We start from the raw sequence: 20,303 nt of genomic DNA, 5'->3' as shown, positions 1-20,303 counted from the left end.
GATTTTATTTTGTTATTTAAATATTCTATTTGATTTAATCTTGATATTGTTTTCTGTATTTTATCCCTCACTGTTTTTATTCTTTATCTTAGTTTCAAGTTGTTTCAGAGTTTAAAGACCCTTTGGGGGAACACTTTTTCTTCTTGGGCTATGTGTTTTTGTGACTAATCACAAATACACTTCAATACAGAAAACTGACTTTCTATTTCCAAAAATCTGGTTGGGAAAGTACAGATATTTTTTTTTAATGTAAAAAGAAAGGATGTCGATCCTGAAGCACTTATTGAAAGTACTGAGCTGCTCGTTTAAACTTCTCCTGACGTTCTCTGGTAGAGTTGGCCTTCAGATTGTGAATTTAGCATATTCTACTAAATAAAAGGTTTTTATTTAAGTTTCCTACAACTGTATCTTGAAAGAAAATAAGATTCTCTGCTAAGTGGAAGACATTGCATTCCATTGGCTCTATGATGTGACGGATCAATGTAATGGAAATAGTTTCCTTCTGTTGTTGCTGATGAATCACACAGAGGACCCACAACCGCATTTACAAATTCAGGTTGACAATGGGCAGAGCTCTTCAGTGAAATTGTTCTTTGCTTTTCTAACACAACTTATAAAGTTTTACAGCTGTGTACACCACCAATTAGAAAATAAAACCATAAAAAAATCCAATGTACAACCGGGGAATTTCCAGAGAAGACTTTAGCACTTACTGGATGATGTAGTGGTGTGTTTACGTAAGTAGCTGCCTCTGTTTAAAATGGCTACATAAATAACAAGTTTTTGATTAAATCAGAAGATCTTCATCTTTCCTAAATGTTGAGGTTTCACTTTCTAATTGCTTCTTTTATTGAGCATAAAAAGAGAGCAAAGAAGATGAGTGGTTTAGCAGACAGATCAGATAACAAAACTAAACATGTGGTTGAACATTTAAACAACAGGGCTCCTATCTGTGTGAAAAAGACCAGGATTTAGCTGGACTGCAGCCATAATAAAACTGACTTGTATTTATTACATGCTAGAGATAAAGAAGTTATTCAACCCTTGATAAGTACCTCCTTTATCAAAGAATACACTAAGCCGTCCTTTATGAAAGGACAGAAGATAATGTCAACGGACTATTGGACCTTCATTAATAAGATGAAGTGAAACTGATCGTGTAAGTGTTAATTATTAAGTTTCAGTAAAAGGACTAGATGTTACAGTATCAGGGGTTGTAACATCTAGTCCCGAATCTTTCATGGTCCTGGGCTTTGACCCAGTGTTTTAAGTTTGTTGTTATGTTTATTGTATTGTTTGGTCTTGTTCACTCTTTGGGGAATTATTGATTCTTATGTTACGTTTTCAGAGCCCTGATCCAAGTTGTTATTTCACAGAGTTTTGTCACCTCTGTGTGTTCTCACCAGCACCCCTATATGTAGTTAGTCATGTCTGGTTATGGATGTCAAGTCTCTGTCTTGTCTCCATGTCGCTCTTGTTCTCCCTCTGTCCCACACTCTCTGTGTTTAGTTCATCTGAGTCTCACTAGGTGATTCTCTCTTTCCTCTTTTTATGTGATATCCTCTTGTCCTGTGTGCATTATGTTCAGTTCTGCTTCCCCTGTCTCGTCAGTCAGACTTCAGCCGTGTTCCCCTCCTCTCTGCCCCGATTTCCCTTTTGTGTAAACATTGTCTCTGTCGTCTCCTGTCTGCTGTCGATCTCCATCATCCTTCCAGCTGTGTGTTCTGTCAGTTTAGTGTTTCCCAGTTTAATTTCCAAGTGCCTTCATGGTTTTGTTATGTCAATCTGTGACTCCTGCAATAAAGCTGCCTTTGAGTCCTGCCTTTTTTGGACCTATCCCGCCTCACCCCACACAGCTTTCATGACAGTTTCCTGTGTGTGAACCTTCATGAAAAGCTGAGAGAAACCAAATATATGAACTATAAACATCTTTTCTTGCTTGAAGATCATACACTCTAATATATATATTACATGAAAATATCATGAATTGTATTTACATTATCAAAGGGAACATAAAGTTTAATATAATTCAGTCTGAATGTGTTTTGTCCTAAATTTAAGCGATGCTGTAACATCAGCCAATCATTACTCAAGTCACAGAAAGTTTTAGTAAAGGTCCAGTGGAAAAGCAAAAATCTCAACCTCACAACAATGTTGACCTCAATAAAACACATTTATGGTGATGCTAACAGAAACTTGATTTCCCTTCGCTTTTAGCACAACTACCATATTAATCTGATTAAAGGCTATTATTAGAGTTTCTTTTGCTGAAGCAAGCGATTAGGAATTGCAATTATAGCACTGCAGGGAAGAATATTTCAGAAATTAAGGAAATCAAAAAATGATGACTTGAGCTCAATGGTGGGCTGAGAACACAAGTCCATAAGTTCTCTATGAGCCTATCAATCTATCATCTTGATGCATTCTCAATCATCTAGGAAAATAAATCTCCAAAAGTTGATTCTGTTCATCTGGACATAGCGTATGAAGAAGTCACTTGGATGAGTGATGTCTCACATGTAAAAACTGAAAAAGAAGAAAGAGAACACCATCACAAATTCAACCATAACTTATTTCATTGTGTCAGTTACTACAGTTACTACAGCTGTGTACACAGTGTGAAATAGTTAGATGCTATTAGTTTTATTTATTAGATTTATTTACACTTTAAAAATTCTAACAGGATATGTTCTTAAAGCGTAAGAGAAGTTTGGAATCTCTAAAACTGTGAAATTTTCCAAGGACTTAGAGAGGTTTTTCTCAGAAGAGGTTACAATTATTTGAAGAATTATACAGATACATGAACTTCATTTAGAAATCTCACTGGCAGTATATTCAGTGCACATGAAAAGGGCTTCATTTTATTTCATTTTATCTCCACTGTAAGATTCCCCAAAGACACAGTATGAGGGTCTATAAGCTGGAACACATTCATAATGTGAAAATACATTTTGCATGGCTTTAATATTATTTAACTTTTTATGTTTTATGTAGTTTAATGTAAAGGTTACTGTACAAAAAACAGTTGAGATGCGCAGATTTTTCACTAAAAACTTATGAAAATTAATTATAGCCCCTAATTTTCTTCTGTAATGTTTTTACCTGTTGCTGAAAGTGACCAGTAACTTTATAACAATAACTTCTCAACAACTATAACTCACTATAACTATTACTTAATGAGTAACCAATAACTTGTTCTAGCATAAATGCTATGGTGACTTCCAAACTTCAAAGTCCTTATTTCATCAACAACATAACATTTATTGAATTTGGTTTTATTCGGAATATTTGGAAACATCCAATTTGAATTCTTCTTATTATAGCATACAGTATAGTAGAATGGATTATGAGAAACATTGACAATTACAGGCAAAGCAATATCTATGAAAACATTGCTCTGAGTAAAATAAAGTGCAGTATATAACTACAACCAGTTCACTGATGTTCTCTTAAGGTCTTCTATGCATATTTGATGCACTTAAGGTGGTTTTTGAAGAAATGAAGCTGCAATTTGAATTCTGAGTCATTCTTTCTAGGATTTCTGAACTTGCGATAACGAGCACTTCTGGCTACATGTTGATGGTCAATGGATACATCACCACAAGTGGCAACAAGTAAATAGCCCAGGCCATCCATAAAGAACTCTAGATTAAAAAAAAAACAAGTATTTTAAAATAAAACATTTTGTTATCATAGCTAAGCAAAACTGGAAGCCCCCCCCCTTCTTGTCGCTTTTAAACCAAACTGAAATCTGGACCTACCTGAATGTGCTATCCACTGTAGCTTAGGGTCAAAACCCACCCTCTGTACAGCATCTGTACGGGCCAGGAAGAAGTTGACCACTCCACTGGCCAAAAAGCATTGTGGAACTGAATGTAATTTCTTATTAGACTTCCTGTATAAGCAGCCACCTTCAGTTTCTTCTCCTTCTTCATAGATAAGAGAGAAATAAAACTGATTCTCTTTTACTGACCCACCAACCTAAAAAGAAGAGAAACCGAAAAGCAAGCTATAAATATTGTCATGAACAGAGATGGGCAGTAACATGTTTACTTTTTTTCAAGCAATGAGTAAAGTAAGGGATTACTATTGCAAAAAAAGTAATTAACACGTTATTGCGTTACTAAACTGTGATTTTGTTTGTGAGAGTGTCTCATGACAATGACGTAAGAGCGTGCATGTCCGTGGAAGCAACAGACGTGTGCAGATTAACAATGAACAATATGGAGTGCGGGAGAGAGTACGACCATGCAGCGTTTAAAGTGTGGAAGTACTGACATTACTTTGAGTTTGATTCTGTAAAAAGTGACAAAACCATTAGCGTCCGCTGTTACTCTGCGTGGGAAGAAAAGTTCTTTCTACAGAGAAAAATGTAACTTCAAATCTGAGCAAACATTGAGCACGCTGCCACAGGAATGTGACATTCACAGAGAAATCCCCGGACCACCCCACTGACATGACTGCTGTGACAACGGGCAAACCCTCAAACTCCTGCAAACAGGTTAAAATAGATTTAAGAGCGACAGGACTCAGTGCTGCTGAGTCTTTGATTTTATTTATTTTCTGCTGTGTTTTACTTGTATATTAAAGAGATTAGAGATGAAAGATTAAAATATGATGGATTGTGCAGAAAAAAGAGAATTGGGCTGAAAGGTCTATTGCTTTATATTCAGGTTGTGTATCACGCTTTTAAAAACTAACTAAGTAACTAATTACTTTTGAAAATAGTAATCAGTAAAGTAATGGGATTACTTTCTTGGAGTAGTAATTAGTAGTAACTAATTACTATTTTCAAGTAACTTGGCCAACACTGGCCATGAACGCCGAACAGATAATTGTGACTTCTGTCGGATTATGATATTACTTTATGCCATGTTAGACCCCTAAGTAAAGATTGTGAATTATTATGTAGTTTTAGTTTGCATTATTCTCCTGAATTAGAAGAAGGTGATAACTATTACATTTGGTAAATTGATTTGCATTACATTAGACTGCTGATTTATTGTGAATGGATGATATTGTTTTATGATGCATTATACTGCTGAGTTATAAGAAAATATTGTTCACAGAAAGTCATCGCCTTATTTGTCTGATTAGAAGAGAACAGAGCATACTGCCCCATTTCATCAGGAGCAGATAAACAGGGAGCCAAGGTCGTAGCTTAGGCGCTGTGTGAGAAAGAATGTGAATGTTTAGGCTTTTATGATTAGGTGGGGGCCACTAGAGGCTATAAGAGTTTGATCAAGGCTCCACCATTTTGAGATCTGATGCTGTCTACTGTATGGTGTCCATCTCCCACGCGTGTGTTCATTAAATCATCGTTTGACTTGACCCGGCCGGACCAGTGTGGTTATTTTTGGTTTTCCTCTTGTATCCATCCCCAATATTTGAACCCGTGACAGTTTTGGAGGCTCGTCCTGTGGTATTGGGATGGAAGTTTTGGAGGTTTGGACGGTCCGAGGTGGTTGAACGGGCAGGCACGAGCCAGTGGTCTGACGTGAGTGGGCAAGCCGGCACATTTAAAGGTGAGGCACAACCTGTTGAATGTAAATCCAAACTGTGCCAAATTGGACTGTATAAATTAAAAGTCTACTCACTGAAATTACTGGTGAAGGCCTGTTTTGATTTTGATGAAAAATCTCATGAGTTTTGAAACTTGAAATAAGCTTATAAGTTACAATACTGAGTTAGAGGCTCAAGATAAAGGAAAATAATACTGAGTTAGAGGCTCAAGATAAAGGAAAATAATACTGAGTTAGAGGCTCAAGGTAAAGTAAAATAATACTGAGTTAGAGGCTCAGGTAGTTTGATAGGGAATTGGTCAGTTTGTGAGTTAGAGGCTCCATTGGTCTAAAGGATTGCATCTGTGTTGGCCATGTTGAGAGTTAGAGGCTCCATTGTCCATAACGTTGCATCTGCGTCAGTCATACTCTTGTTTTAGAGGGTTGACGGCGGTTTAAAAGTATTATAAATTTTGTGAGAACGGTGGTTAGAGGCCACTAAGAGGCGCATAGCCCGGAGGTTACGCTCCCTCCTGGCCGCGGACGCGCGACCTTGACCTGTCGGCGAACAGGGTTAGTTCAGTTGGCTTGACTGTGGGGTACAGGGCATCCTGGAACAAGCTAGGAGTTAGAGGCTCCTTATCTGCGCTTTTTTGGACACTTTAAATTGAGTTAGGGACTTTAGAGATGAGGCCAGATACAGTTAGAGGCTGATACTGGTTAATTGATTACAAAAAAGTTGGACTTTCTTCGGTTGGACCCGTTATCTTAAATTTGTCAAAATTGTGTAGGCGCTAAAACTTTCAGGCCTGAGAGTGATTGTAAATATAAGACGTCTTTGTAATATAATAGAAAGTTGAGTATGAAACGAGGCTGTGTGTGACGACAGTGCACTGCAGCGCTGCGAGCTATTTTTAGATAGTATGTGAACATGCAAATGAGGTGGCTGCTGTGAAGCCCACAGAGGACTTCCTGTTTAGCGTGTTATTGAGTTTTATAAGTATGATTTGCAAACAATGATACATGCCTGTAATTAAAACGCTGATTTTGCTGATTATAATATTACAAATAAAGTTTTGAATGACTACGGTGAATGTTTGATGTTTGGCTGAGTTTTGATATGGGAGAGACGGCTTCGCAGCTGCTGGGGGTAAGTGACCGGAAACTTGCATGCCCATAAAAGGCAACTGCCTGACTGTGTGAACTATGCACCAAGAGAGAGAGTAAAATTTAGGTAGATGAACCAAATGGATGTTGTAAGAAAAATAGTAAATGAATGTTTTAGTCTCTTAATACAGGTGGATTTCTCTCAACCAGGAGACCTGAGTACAGCAGCAAAAGGATAGATTAACAAAATTGGGATGACACACAGGCCAAGCTCTGGCTCAAAATTTTACAGGTTGACCTATCACTTTGTCCCCACCCGAAAAAGAAGCTTAAAGGACATCTTCTCCTCCAGTTATCGGTTACCATCACTGGAAATTTTCAGGCAAGTTTTTCACTGAATTGTTTTTGGCACCATGTGTCCCTGAATCTCACAAGCAAGCTCTAATTCCTGGCTGAAGACATGGAATGCTGTTATTTAAGGTGGGAAATCAAAATTTGGGAAACAAAATTAAAAACATACACAATTAGAGAAATGCCTTGTTTGAGAAAAAAGTTAAAATAACCCACCCACAAACGCACACACACGCAATGAAGAAACAGCTTACATTCATGAACACGTGAAGATTTTCCAGCAAGGTTAAAGCAGCAAAACTTAACATACACATGTTGTTAAATGATAAAGTTTATCCACTACTAACAAATAAACTCTCTGGGTTGCAGGACAACAACTTGACTTCAAAAAGACAGACACTGGTATGATAAACCAGTGATGAAATAATAAATTTAGTGGTTAAAAGAGTCAAATTGTGACATGTTTTCCTCTGATTGATTAATACAAGTGATTATTGAATGAAATAAAAATTCCTTTTTTGAATTATTAAACATGATCTTAAGAATTTTAACGTGTACCTATGTTGTCCTGTCAACTTGGTGGGTTAGGAGTTGATTATATAGTGAGAAAAAACAAAAAAAAGGGGGGGAGAAGGCTGACACAGGGCCTGGCCCCTCTCTGAACAACACAGCCAAAACAACATCATTTTCCTGTTCGTCTGTTTTTGTTTTGTTTTTGTTTTTTCTCTTTATGCTTAATTACAGGCTGCTTTGTCGGCCCGGAAAGCCGAGGCTGACCTGGACTCCTGCTCTCCCCTCTACCATCTTTGCTCTCCCTTCTACCATCTTTGATGTGACCCTGACCAAATGCTACAGCAGCTGGACTCACAACAACAGCCTGAGAATGTCAACAGTGCTGCAGGAAAACGATCTCATGCAGCGGAGACGGAGAACGTTAAATCCAAGGCCCGTTTCACTACACGGGGGAGATTTCCAGACAGCTTCAGCTGACAGAGCTGTGACGAGATGCCTATTAAGCCCGGATGAAAAGTGAGGCCGAGCAAAGAATGCTGACCTTAACAACACTGCATTAAACCTGTGCAGGACAGTGACGGACCAACACGGAGGATCGGGCAGCAAAAAGGGCGTGCCAGAGACACGAGGAGTAACTGAGGTCAGAAGGCACCTCAGATTGGACAAAAGCAGCAGAAGAACATAAGCTGAAGGCACAGGTGTCGGGGCTCAGCCAGGAGCTGACCTCTGAGAAGAGCCGAACAGCAGAGCTGCAGAAGGCCGTGGAGCTGGCTGCTAATCGAACCCATCAGTCAGGCTTGGAGTCCCAGATACAGGACTTAAAATCAGGCCGGAGCTTGCTGGAGCAGGAGGTTGTCAAACCTGACGAGAAGCTCCAACACAGGAGCAAACCCTGAAGAACCTACAGAAGCAAAAAGGGTCATGTTAAGGAGGAGCTGGACAAGGAGAAGATGCAGGACACTGGAGAAAAGGACTGCCTCAATTGGGGCCAGAACCAGTATGGAGAGAACTTTGGGCAGCAGCACCAATGGACCCAAACGGACTGAAAAGGGGGAGGCAGGACCCCAGAGCACGCTTCAGGCCATGGTTTACCCAGAACACCAGAACAGGAAAGTGATGAACACAAACACACACACAAACACACACATCTACATACACTGACTCAGAATCAAGAGAAACACACATATGAACACATATGCACTCGTTGATTGACTGAGAAATGACACACACACACGCACACAAATCGAAATGCTGATTCAATTCACTGAGAAGTGATCCACACACACATACACACATACACATGTTTGTGCAATGAAGAGTGATACACACACGCTGATGCAATGAAGAATGCTTTACTAACAAATGCTATGCTGATACGCAAAATGCTGCACACAAACCTCCAAATACAGAATTTGTTACAACAACAAGAAGTAATTGATTGTTAATTGGTTAAATGCATTTCATGTCACCCAGAGGGCATTTGTGTAGATTTAGGGGACAGGGTCTAAAGCAGTTTGGTTATGAAAACAATGTCTGTGAGTGATGTCTGTTTATGGCTCAAGGCCTCGACTGAATTGTTTACTGTGCTTCGCACAGCCTGATAAGGAGCAGTGGTACAGAGTGAAAATGATGAATTAACGGTGTGAGCCTTATTTCGGAGCGCCACATTTTTGTGATTGAGATTTAATTGAAGGAGGAACACACTGAAACATGAAAAAATAAATAAATTTAAAAAAAAGAAAGAAAAGGGGGCCAGCCCTTGGATTTACGTAAGCATCCCATGTGTATTTAACACAATTGCCTCAGGCTTTAAAGATCTGTACAAAATTCAACAGGAAATCATAGCTTCCCTGTATTTCCTATATTGTTGGCATGCTGGTGAGTGCTGTTGCTCCACAGTAAGAAGGTCCTGGGTGCAAGTCCACAGTCTGGCTAGTTTGCAGTGGTTTCTCTCTGGGTATTCTGGTTTCCTGCCACAGTGAAAAGTCATGAAGCTATTAGAGTTAGGTTAATTGATGATTCTAAATTATCCGTGAATGTAAGTGTAAATGGTTGTTTGTTTCTAGGTGATAGACTGGTGACCTGTTCGGGGTGCACCCTGCCTCGTAACCTATCACTTTAGAGTTATTTCCCAGCCCTCGTGCAATTAGGATAAAGATAGGAGGATGGTAGTTGTTGTAGACCCATTCAATTTTTATGGTAACCAGAATTTAGACTTTGTTGAACCGTAGGCAATATGAAGACAACATGTAGTATTTAAGGGACCAAGTAGAATTTGGATAAAAGTTATTGAATAGTGTTGAAATAAAATGACAGAATTGTGAAGGATTAAAATATTCCAGGAGCTTAACTTACTCCATCTGAACATGTCTTAATCGTGTAATATGAACTCAAAATGCACAGGTTTACTGAATATGAAAAGGTTGTGTTGATTTAACTCAGTTGTTTAAGTTTCTATCAAAGCATTTGTGTGTAACTAGTGTCCATTATTGAATCAAATAAGTCCAACATGTTTTTGTCAGTGCGAAAAGAAGTTACGGTACCTGTATTCCTACACAATATTGTCCCGGGACGGAGAAAAACTTTCTGGTGAAGTTTTGTTGATTTTGGGTTTTGCTTAAAACTAGGTTGATTTTATCAGTGAGGTTTGGATTGTTTTCTTTCTCTAAGAGAGAGAAAGATGGTTTTATGTTTGGACATGTTTCCAACGGGCCCCAGTATTTGTTATTATATGAGTATTTTATTGGTTACGTTTGTCTTTGCTTTTGTTACAGTGCACTGAAATAAGAACATCTGAGAGGAGTGATCCACCGGTGGTGATATTTTGGTATTTTGTGAGTTCCTGATTTAACAAATCAGCTCTTTAATCCAGGCCTGAGAGATTGAACTTTAAAGCGCTATAAAACATTCTTACTGAAAACAGTTGCAAAGTATTTTTCTCCATGATTATAATGGGCTCTGGAGAAATTCACTTATATGGGACATTGATCACATGAGAAGTCCTGAGCCTAAAAGGATTGCAGCGAGTCAATCCAGTCCAAAGAAACAAGGAACTGTTTTCCTTTAAAATGATGACGTCATCTTGCTGGTGATGGAGCCTCGAATAGGTTGCGTGTGAGACTCCATTATCAGCAATATCTGGTATGAATGTGTGTGAATGTATGCATGTGACTGGACTGTGATGGACTGACGACTAAAAGTTTAAACTGACTTGATACTGAGACAAAAACGGTACCGACTTTAGGATTAGTAAATGCCCACAAACAATTCACCCAGCCTGTAAAAGAAGGGTGGATGTTTTGTCTCGCTTTGTTTTGTTTTTGCAGGAGTAGAAGGAGGACAGAGACTAAAGGGGGAGGCTGTAGCTTCACATGAGTGTGAACTGCAGACTTAACCCTTTGGTTGCTAATTTTGAGTTACTGATGTTTCCATCAAGAAAATTGTGTTTTATTAGCTGTGTTTCGATTAATGCATCACATTATATTGTTGGGAATGTTAAATGCTAAAATGGAGAGAAGCTTTGATTTCACTCATGACTGAAAATGTTATTATTAACCATAGCAGGCCACTGTAAAAAAGCCAATTAATTTTGATAGAGAAAAAAGCAAAGAAAACCCTCTATTAATGTCTATGAATAACAGGGGAATGATAGACTTGTTACATTTAAAATAGAGATATGTAATGACAAACACTGGTCCACGTCATTTAGGTTCTCCATTGAAATAGTCAATAATTTAGAAAAGTAAGATAGAACCGACAGGGGCATGTGCTGAGATGTGGTGCTGCACAAGAACGAGAGCAAAATAAAGAAAAATTATTGTGTTTAGCTTTGATAAATTAAAATTAAAATGTACCATTACACTCAGAGGATCAATATGAAATTGAATATATGCTAATTTTGTATGAAGTACATGACTGATAACTGTTCTGTCCTGAGCTTTTGTTTTTACAGCGCCCACTTGACCACACCAACAGTTTCTCGCCACCAAAATTGGGGACTTGCAAAGAATAGGGAGGAATATCATCAGAAGTGGGAAAGGTAAGCCCCGATGGGGGTGATAACATTATTAATTTCACGTATGGTCAAATTCTTAAAACTTGACCCCAAACATGAAGAATTCTTCAAACATTTAGAGACAGAGTGGAGTTCTAGATAAACATAATGTAGCAAACCACATAAGGATGGACCATTGGAATTAATAAGATGGTGAAAAACACGCAGGAAAAATGTTGATCATGTTGATTATGTTTATTCCAGTGTGCAGGGATTGGCTAATCTGACCAGGAAATGTTATAAATGGATTGTCGGAACAGTCAGCGTTAAAGTCACCTTTGACAGTCCAGACTAAGATGGCGTTGGACATCTTCAGGGCGGAAAAGGGTTGGTGTGACCAAGGTGTGGTTTGGCTTGTTGTATGTATATTTCAAGATGATATGGCTCTGGATGGACCAGTTACCAGGGCATGGAAGGAGGACAGACTTATTAAAGGAAGAGAAGGAATTTTCTGGGATTGGAGATCCTGTGGGTGAATGGTTGACTAAAAGCATGCATAAAATAAAAGCTATTTTTTGTTATTGATTGGTAATAGATTGATAATTGGCCACATTCACAGTTGTATTGACTTGTAGTGGACGTAGTCTACTTCATGTTTAAGCACTCTAATTAACAGATTGAAAATAGTGACATTAAAGGAAGAATATGCAGCGCCACCCTGTCAAATGCCAGTGCCGGTGGGGCTCAGGGATGAATCAGGTGAGCTGGATTCATGGCTGAATTAAAACATAGAGGCCTCTGCTGTGGTCAGTAAGGGATAAAAAGGGTGTGTTTTACTGTTATTTTAGCATCAGCATTATTGTTACATCAGAATCATATAACAAGCATTGCATTGAACATTTATTGAAGCTATTGACATATTAATATTTGTATTACAGTGATTGTTATAACCCCATGTTAATCTTCTATCTACAGGTGTCAAAAGTAGTCAACAAGTTCATGTTGAAGTGAAGTTCATAATAATACAGGTTTTGTTTGTAGACGATTGTGAAGACGCAGGCTCTGGGCGGAGCCCGGAGTTGAACAGATCTAACATGACAATTAAATTGATTTCATTCCCTAACAGAATAACAAGACTGGAGCAACGACACTGGATAGGAGAAAGTCTGATACTTTCTAAGATATGAGGTCACTAACCTTTTCTTTTAATTTTCTAGCTTCATTGAATGGACACATGGTAGAATTAGAAATGGCTAATTTGTTTATGTCTTTTATTAGAATGAGTGGTTTTAATCATTTTTATACATATCTTGCAAATGTGCTTATAATGAGTTGGCACTCGGTTTTTTGAAGGTCATAAGCTTCGTTCGGCGATAGTCCGGACTGATAAAGTGTAGGAAATGCCTTGAGTGCAGCAGGCTAAATGCAAACACGCTTAAACACACATACACTAAATTAGGATAAGTCCTTGGGACATTCTGAATATTCTAAACAAATTCTGAATCACCAAAAGATCAGTAGACAGCAACATTAGATTGTTAGAGCTGGGAAGAGAGGTGTTTTGGTTTTCTGTCTCTTACAGAGGAAGGAACAGACACCAGACGAGGTCACAGATATACGAGGATCCTTGGCAGCAGAGACAGACACGGTGACTGCGGAAACATCAACTGGGTTCAAGTGTCATGGCATTTTGGGCTCCAGCTAGTCACCTCAAAAGGATGGATCCCATAAACACAGCAATAACCATGAAGGGGTTAAAGGAAATCCAGGAACACCACACCAACGACGTTCGAGAGGCTGTTGGTCATAAGGGGGACACGTTCCTGTTCCTTTTTCTGGGAAACACAGCGGTGACCCCAGAATACACAGATCATTGTTTGAAATCGGGGCAGAATAATCCCCTGATCTGTGCAACGACTAAAGGGTTGTCTAACCCCTGATGTTGAAGAAAGAAGAGCAGAGGATCACCCGACTGGAAGACACTGGTGCCTACAGCAATAAAATAAAGGTTAAAAGCTCCTCGGACAGAGGTTCTAGTCTGAGTACGTTTGGAGGGTATAAGGTAGCACCGAAATAAAGCTGTGGGAGAACTGGGGAGTGATGGGAGTATCATCTGTACCTACTGTTGTTGTTGTAATAAAAGTTTTTCTTGCATCTGAACTGCGCAAACACAGAGGTCATCTCACATATGGTTCACCCAACAGGGGGACAAAGGGCCTAAGGAGTAAGGAGAAATGAACCCGGCAACACTGGATTGCAGGGTGTAAGTGAGCTCTTTAAGTCTAAAGAGCTCATCAGGGGGAATTGTCGGATTATGATATTACTTTATGCCATGTTAGACCCCTAAGTAAAGATTGTGAATTATTATGTAGTTTTAGTTTGCATTATTCTCCTGAATTAGAAGAAGGTGATAACTATTACATTTGGTAAATTGATTTGCATTACATTAGACTGCTGATTTATTGTGAATGGATGATATTGTTTTATGATGCATTATACTGCTGAGTTAGAAGAAAATATTGTTCACAGAAAGTCATCGCCTTATTTGTCTGATTAGAAGAGAACAGAGCATACTGCCCCATTTCATCAGGAGCAGATAAACAGGGAGCCAAGGTCGTAGCTTAGGCGCTGTGTGAGAAAGAATGTGAATGTTTAGGCTTTTATGATTAGGTGGGGGCCACTAGAGGCTATAAGAGTTTGATCAAGGCTCCACCATTTTGAGATCTGATGCTGTCTGCGGTATGGTGTCCATCTCCCACGCGTGTGTTCATTAAATCATCGTTTGACTTGACCCGGCCGGACCAGTGTTGTTATTTTGGTCTTCCTCTTGTATCCATTCCCAATATTTGAACCCGTAACACTTCTTTTTCTGTTTGTTTTTTTTAAATCAAAACCAAGTCTTTATCGCAAACTAGTTTATGAGGTGGCTAACCTTTTGTACTGTAGTTGACTTAATAAAATGGTCTTCAGCTAAGCTTGGTCCTAACTGTGTCTAACTTTTGCTTGTTATTGGTTGTAACTCTGAATAACAAGAAAAAAAAATCTGATTGGCCACTTTATTGGCTTGCTAAATTGCACTTTGATGCAGCTTAAAAAACAGTCCTTTATTCTAACTTGTTTTTCTTTTTGGAATAGTCAAATAATGCTGATCAGTTGGGTTGTAGTCCAACACAAACTCCAAGTTTAATGACAGCTTCAGTTTACAACTGATATTTGAAACACAACCTAAACCTCTCAACCACTTCCTCCTGCTCACTGTTTACAATATAATACATGTGACTGTGGCTTTTATGCTACATGCTGTACAAAAGGTTATTCCTGTTCCCGTAAAAGTGCAAGGTTTATGATCAGTCTTATCAAAAGGGAATGAGCCTTGGTGGTGATGGTGGAATGGGCGTATTAGGTCACACTTAGAATGCAAACATCTGATTTAGCTAAAGAAGAAAAAAAATCTGACAAAAACACAGAATTCTGCAGTTAATTTAGTGTAGCAGGAATCTAGATCACATTAGTGATGAAAATGATCAACAAATTGGGGGGGGGGGGGGGGGGGGGGTGCTTACAACTGTTAACAGAAATGGATATATATACATATATATTATGTACATAGATCAGTTAGTGTTCTATTTAAAGAAGAAAACATAAATCAGATAACATGAGCTATTTCATTCTCACCACATCCAGTTCAGGGACCGCCTCCATCATCTCCACAAGCTTCTCTATCTTTGTCTTCTCTGTAAACAAAAAGTCATCATCCACCCACAGGAAGTACTTGGTGGTTACCTGGGAAACAGCCAGATTTCTGCCTGCAAACCAGCCCTGAGGATGAAAACATATTTTACAGTCTGTTTTAATGGTCCTTTACCCTCTGAGGTGTAAGTAGTCACTTGTGACATTCATTACTTCTAGACTGGACTATTGTAATTCAGTATTATCAGATTGTTCTGAAAGCTCCTAAAATCACTAATCCAAAACACTGGAGTCTAATCTTAAAAGCTGCAAACTTTTTCTTCTAAAAGCTTACACGTAGGGCTGGATGAAGGCACACTTGACTACCCTCAGACTACTGGATGATTTCATGCGATGCACTGAGCATTTCCTCTCCACTCTTCTTATATTTAGGGGATGAGTGATTTAAAGTCTAATTCTAGAAAAGAAAAAAGCATAAAATCCTATATTTTACTATTTTAATAAATCCTTCAATAATTATACTGCTCTGTCCAAGATGTCTGATAAAACTCAGTATGAATAAAAAACCCCACAAAAAACACAATCTTACGTTCTAAATGTCTATGCATACCTGTGCTGGAGGCATGATGTAATGTTTTCTCCGGTAATGTGCTCTGGTTCAAAGTTGTCATCTGCAACAATAACTTTTATGGTGCTATAGAATTTTCGGATACTGTCCAACAAGACCTTCAGCTGTTCGTACCGCAGGAAGGTCTTTGTGGCGATGGTAACTTGAGAGCTGATATCTGACAGACAGAAGCAAAAAAATGTTTCAAGAAAATAAGACAGATCATCTGCTACAGAGTAGAATGAGTTTTGTGCAAACTGTGCAAATTGAACAGCAAACTTTTCATTGCTGAAGCCGCTACACTGAAGTGCTGCAGCAAGGTCGTTGTTGCCTGTTGTTGTGGTAACCCCCGAACCAAATGGTGGACACCAGAGGTGAAGGGAGCCACCAGGCTGAAGTTGTGTCGGGCTTGGTTAGCCTGTGGGACTCCAGAGGCACCTGAAAGGCCAAGCGGAACGCAGCTTGAGCAGTGGGTGAAGCAAAAAACTTGAGTGTGAGAGCAGTTCAGAGCGGCCATGGAAAAAGACTTTCGGACTACCTTGAAGAGATTCTGGCAAACCTTCTGGCGACTCAGGAGGGGAAGGCAGTGCTCTACCTGCACTGTGTATAGTGCGGATGGAGCGCTGCTGACTTCGTTTGAGAACATTGTCGGGCAGTGGAAAGAATACTTCGGAAGGAATACTTCGAGGACCAGCTTAATCTCACTGGCACCGTGAAGGAAGCAGAGTCTAGGGACACATTATTTTTCGCATCTGGTTTCTAAGCACTCAGCCAAAGGAGTTATAGATTTAATAATCCACAAGGAACAAAAACAAATTGTGAAGGGGAATTTAACTTAGAATACTTAATATTTTAAGTGGCAGCACGGTGGCACGGTGGTTAGCACTGTTGCCGCACAGCAAGAAGGTCCTGAGTTCAATTCCAACATCAGGCTGGGGTCTTTCTGTGTGGAGTTTGCATGTTCTCCCCGTGTTTGCGTGGGTTCCCTCCAGGTACTCCAGCTTCCTCCCACCGTCCAAAGACATGCAGCTTGTGGGGATAGGTTAATTGGATAATCCAAATTGTCACTAGGTGTGAATGTGCGAATGAATGTGAGTGTGAATGGTTGTCTGTCCCTGTGTGTTAGCCCTGTTAGCCCTGTCCAGGGTGTACCCTGCCTCTCGCTCTATGACAGCTGGGATAGGCTCCAGCGCCCCCCGTGACCCTGAAAAGGATAAGCGGAAGCGAATGGATGGATGGATACTTAATATTTTAACAACACACTATTCCCACTAACTAGTAGTAAGAAACAAAATAAAACCAAAGAAATAATTGGGTTGGCATATACTGTGAAAGAACCTTCATAAAATTCATGGTTTTCCTGCATTTCTCTCTCTCTCTCTTTTAATACCCTTGTTTAAAAAGTAGATTCCTACCTGTCCCCATGTCATACAGGACTGGTACATGAGGCTGCTTGATGGCAATAGCGAACACAGCTTTATGGTTTTCAAACTGGAAAGTTACTAAAAAAAGAAAAAGAAAAAATACTTATTGTACACTAAAAAGAAGATTTGGGCTTAAAAGACAAGACTGAGTTCCCAGACAATGCAGACCAAGGTCTCCAGTGTTGATATGGTAGACTGTGCTAGTATAGGACACTTTGACCAGCACGTCATTGAGCAGCTCCAGGCTCCCGGACTTGATTATCAATTCTTTCTCACCAGAACCTGTGAATTACAATTTCACAACATTTCATTCCAGTGTCTTCTTTAGATTGAAGTTTGATTGTGAATGTCATAACATATCAAACCCATCATATCATGCAGTGACCCCTCCATGCCCTATTCATACTTTCAGGACATAAATGTTCTGCCATAGAATAAAGTTAATGACTCAGAACATATTTGTTCCTGATTTGCAGTGACCCACCCTTTTAAAGGATATATCAGACACAAATCAAGCCAACAAATTAACCTCCACAAAATAACAGATTTGTTTAGTATAGGAGTTCTAGCTTTTTTTGTCACCAATTTGTATATAAACTGATGAGAAGTGGAATCTCACCTTCGACTGTGACCTCTGCTGGTGGAATATCTGTGGTCAGGATCCCTTTAGAGACTTTTAAGACCACCTAGAATAGAAAAATCTGAATAAACTAAAAAGTACTCCAAGTATTCATACTTACACAGACATCTGTGACATCATTCATTTTAATCACAGTGACAGTAAATGCTGGATATAAATTTACATACAATCACAGAAAATTGTTTTCATTTTTAATTTACCTAATTTCTTGTGGTATTTGATTTAGATGTATTATCTTATATTTGAAAGCTGGCCCCAGACCACAACCACAAAACCAGACTCAGTGTCCTGGCCTGATGTTACTGCAGGGCTTTATGTATGCAGCTAGCAAAATGCTAAAGAGAGCTTAGGGGCCATCCACATGGGAAGCACATGACAACCAGAGACCAAAAAAAGTTATTACGGTAATGTAAATAAGTGACTTCAAGTGAGAATGAATGAAGAAAAGCACTGGTGGGGCAACTGGATAGGTCCTGAGTTAGACTTTATACATTAAAGTAATTATATTATTTAAAAAATAGCTTTGGTTTAATAATCATTTAGCAAATTATAAAATTCATATTACTAACACTCTGGCTTTAAATATCCAACTCATCTTCAGCAAAGTATCTAGGGCCTGACAATTTTGCTTACGGTGGGGTTTCTGTCTTCAACTCAAACTCAACACCAAAATGGCTTCATTTGCAAATGACAAAGAATTATTCCTACAACATAAAGAATGCAAATTCAACATCTTTGTTTCTTTAAATCTCTATGATAATAGTATTAAAATGAAAGTTACCAAGAGCTTCTAAGGTCATCACAATTACTATGAGGAAATTTAAAGTTTTACCAAGCAGAAATACTACAGTGGCAGCCTTGAAGTTCACTGTTTTTTTAAATGAAACATACAGACCTACCTTTGGAGAAATATTTGATACCCATCTTGCACCTCTACTATTCTAACAGAGTTTGTTGAGATTTGCCTATCAAGCTGAACTGTTTTATGACACTAACCTTGTAGCTGCTCCTTTTTCCTGCATGCAGCTGTAAACCTAAAATTAAAATGACCACACTGTGACAGCATCCCATGATGGAAAGAAATAGATACGTCAGTGGTTATATTGACCATATAACAAAGAAAATTTAAAAAGGCAAATGATCAAGGAAGTGACTGAACATGTGAAAACCGAGATCCACCTTCCTGTCTGTAACCATGGTAGCGCTACCCTGAAATTGTGTTTGATAATATATGACATGCTGCAGTGCCTTATTTGGCAGGATCTCTTTTATTACTCATTACCTATGTATTTCTTCATGTCTCACCTGGTATGACAGAGGAGGACAAGGGCTTTACTGTGTAACCTTGGATTGGATACTGCAGAGGAGAGTTGGGCAAAGCAAACAGCTTCTTGGACAGTACAGAAGTTGTCCTGTGGAAGAAATGAGGTGTATGCAACACAGATCATTTTGACTGATCAAGTATAATGACCACAAAGCAACAAATAAGTACTGTGAGGCCAAAGGTCAATCTAAGTAGTGGCATTATTGGATAAGCAATACATTTATCCATATGGGAAATAAAGCATGTAATCATGTTTTCAACAAACATGGAATCATTTCAGTGTGGCTAAAAAAATGAAAATAGTTAAACACCTCTTGAGTTTTGTTTTTTTTTTAGCTTTTGAGATTTAGTAATATTAGATGTGGTTCCGCCCCAACTGCTGGTGCTTTGCCCTGCCCCTGTCCCGATCAACATTTCTCACTTTTTAAGAGCTGGTGTGACTAGACCTCTATTCTGTGTGTCAACGTCATACATTTCTGGGCCCTATACTACAACGTGAGATCAACATACCCAGGGTATCTTTCTATTGTTAGGATTAATGTACTTTAAGTAAATTTTCAAAATATTCGTCTTTAAATAATAGTAATAAATATTTAAGTGCAGTTTTTCATCCTAAAAGAAAATAAGGCAGAAACATAAAAGGTTATTTGAACAGCTTCACCTTTAAACTCTGAGCCAACATTATTCTGTACATTTGGCGTCGGTACCAGAGAAAATGCATCAACATGATCCACCCTGGAATCCTTGGAAGCGCTAAAAAAGTGCACGTATACATGGCGTGCGATCTGGGAAGCACGCGCGAGTCAGAACTTGGATGCGGCAGGTCCTTGCCACTAGCGATCATGGCTGTTTAGAACTTTTTTCTGCCGCCAAACAGCGCTGCCTTCTTCCGGTTGACCCGATGTTATCGGAGCATGCTCACCCATTGCAGTTTTATTCGTCGCAATGCCAAAGGTATAGGAGGGGAAGTAATAAGCTGGACGTTATGTTCCTAACTGAGACATAGCTTTGCGCTGGTGAAGTGGCACCTTTGCTGGAACATTGCCCAGGTTGTCTGGGATGGGAGACGGGGTTGCCTCTATCATCAAAGACTGTTTTAAATGCAAATAGATTTTTTTTTTCCTCATTTGACTCCCAGCTCCTGACTTTAAG

General features: G+C 39.1%; 1 pseudogene; it reads right to left on the bottom strand.

Annotated features, from left to right (window-relative positions):
• Positions 1-3,459: 3,459 nt before the first annotated feature.
• On the bottom strand, positions 3,460-20,236 carry LOC148104725 (beta-1,4 N-acetylgalactosaminyltransferase 2-like; annotated as a pseudogene).
• Positions 20,237-20,303: the final 67 nt, after the last annotated feature.

The sequence above is a fragment of the Neolamprologus brichardi genome, chromosome 3, assembly GCF_056152115.1.
Source record: "Neolamprologus brichardi isolate AB-2024 chromosome 3, ASM5615211v1, whole genome shotgun sequence".
NCBI lineage: Eukaryota > Metazoa > Chordata > Actinopteri > Cichliformes > Cichlidae > Neolamprologus > Neolamprologus brichardi.
The sequence above is the reverse complement of the archived record's forward strand: the minus strand, read 5'-3'. Positions and strand labels throughout refer to the sequence as shown.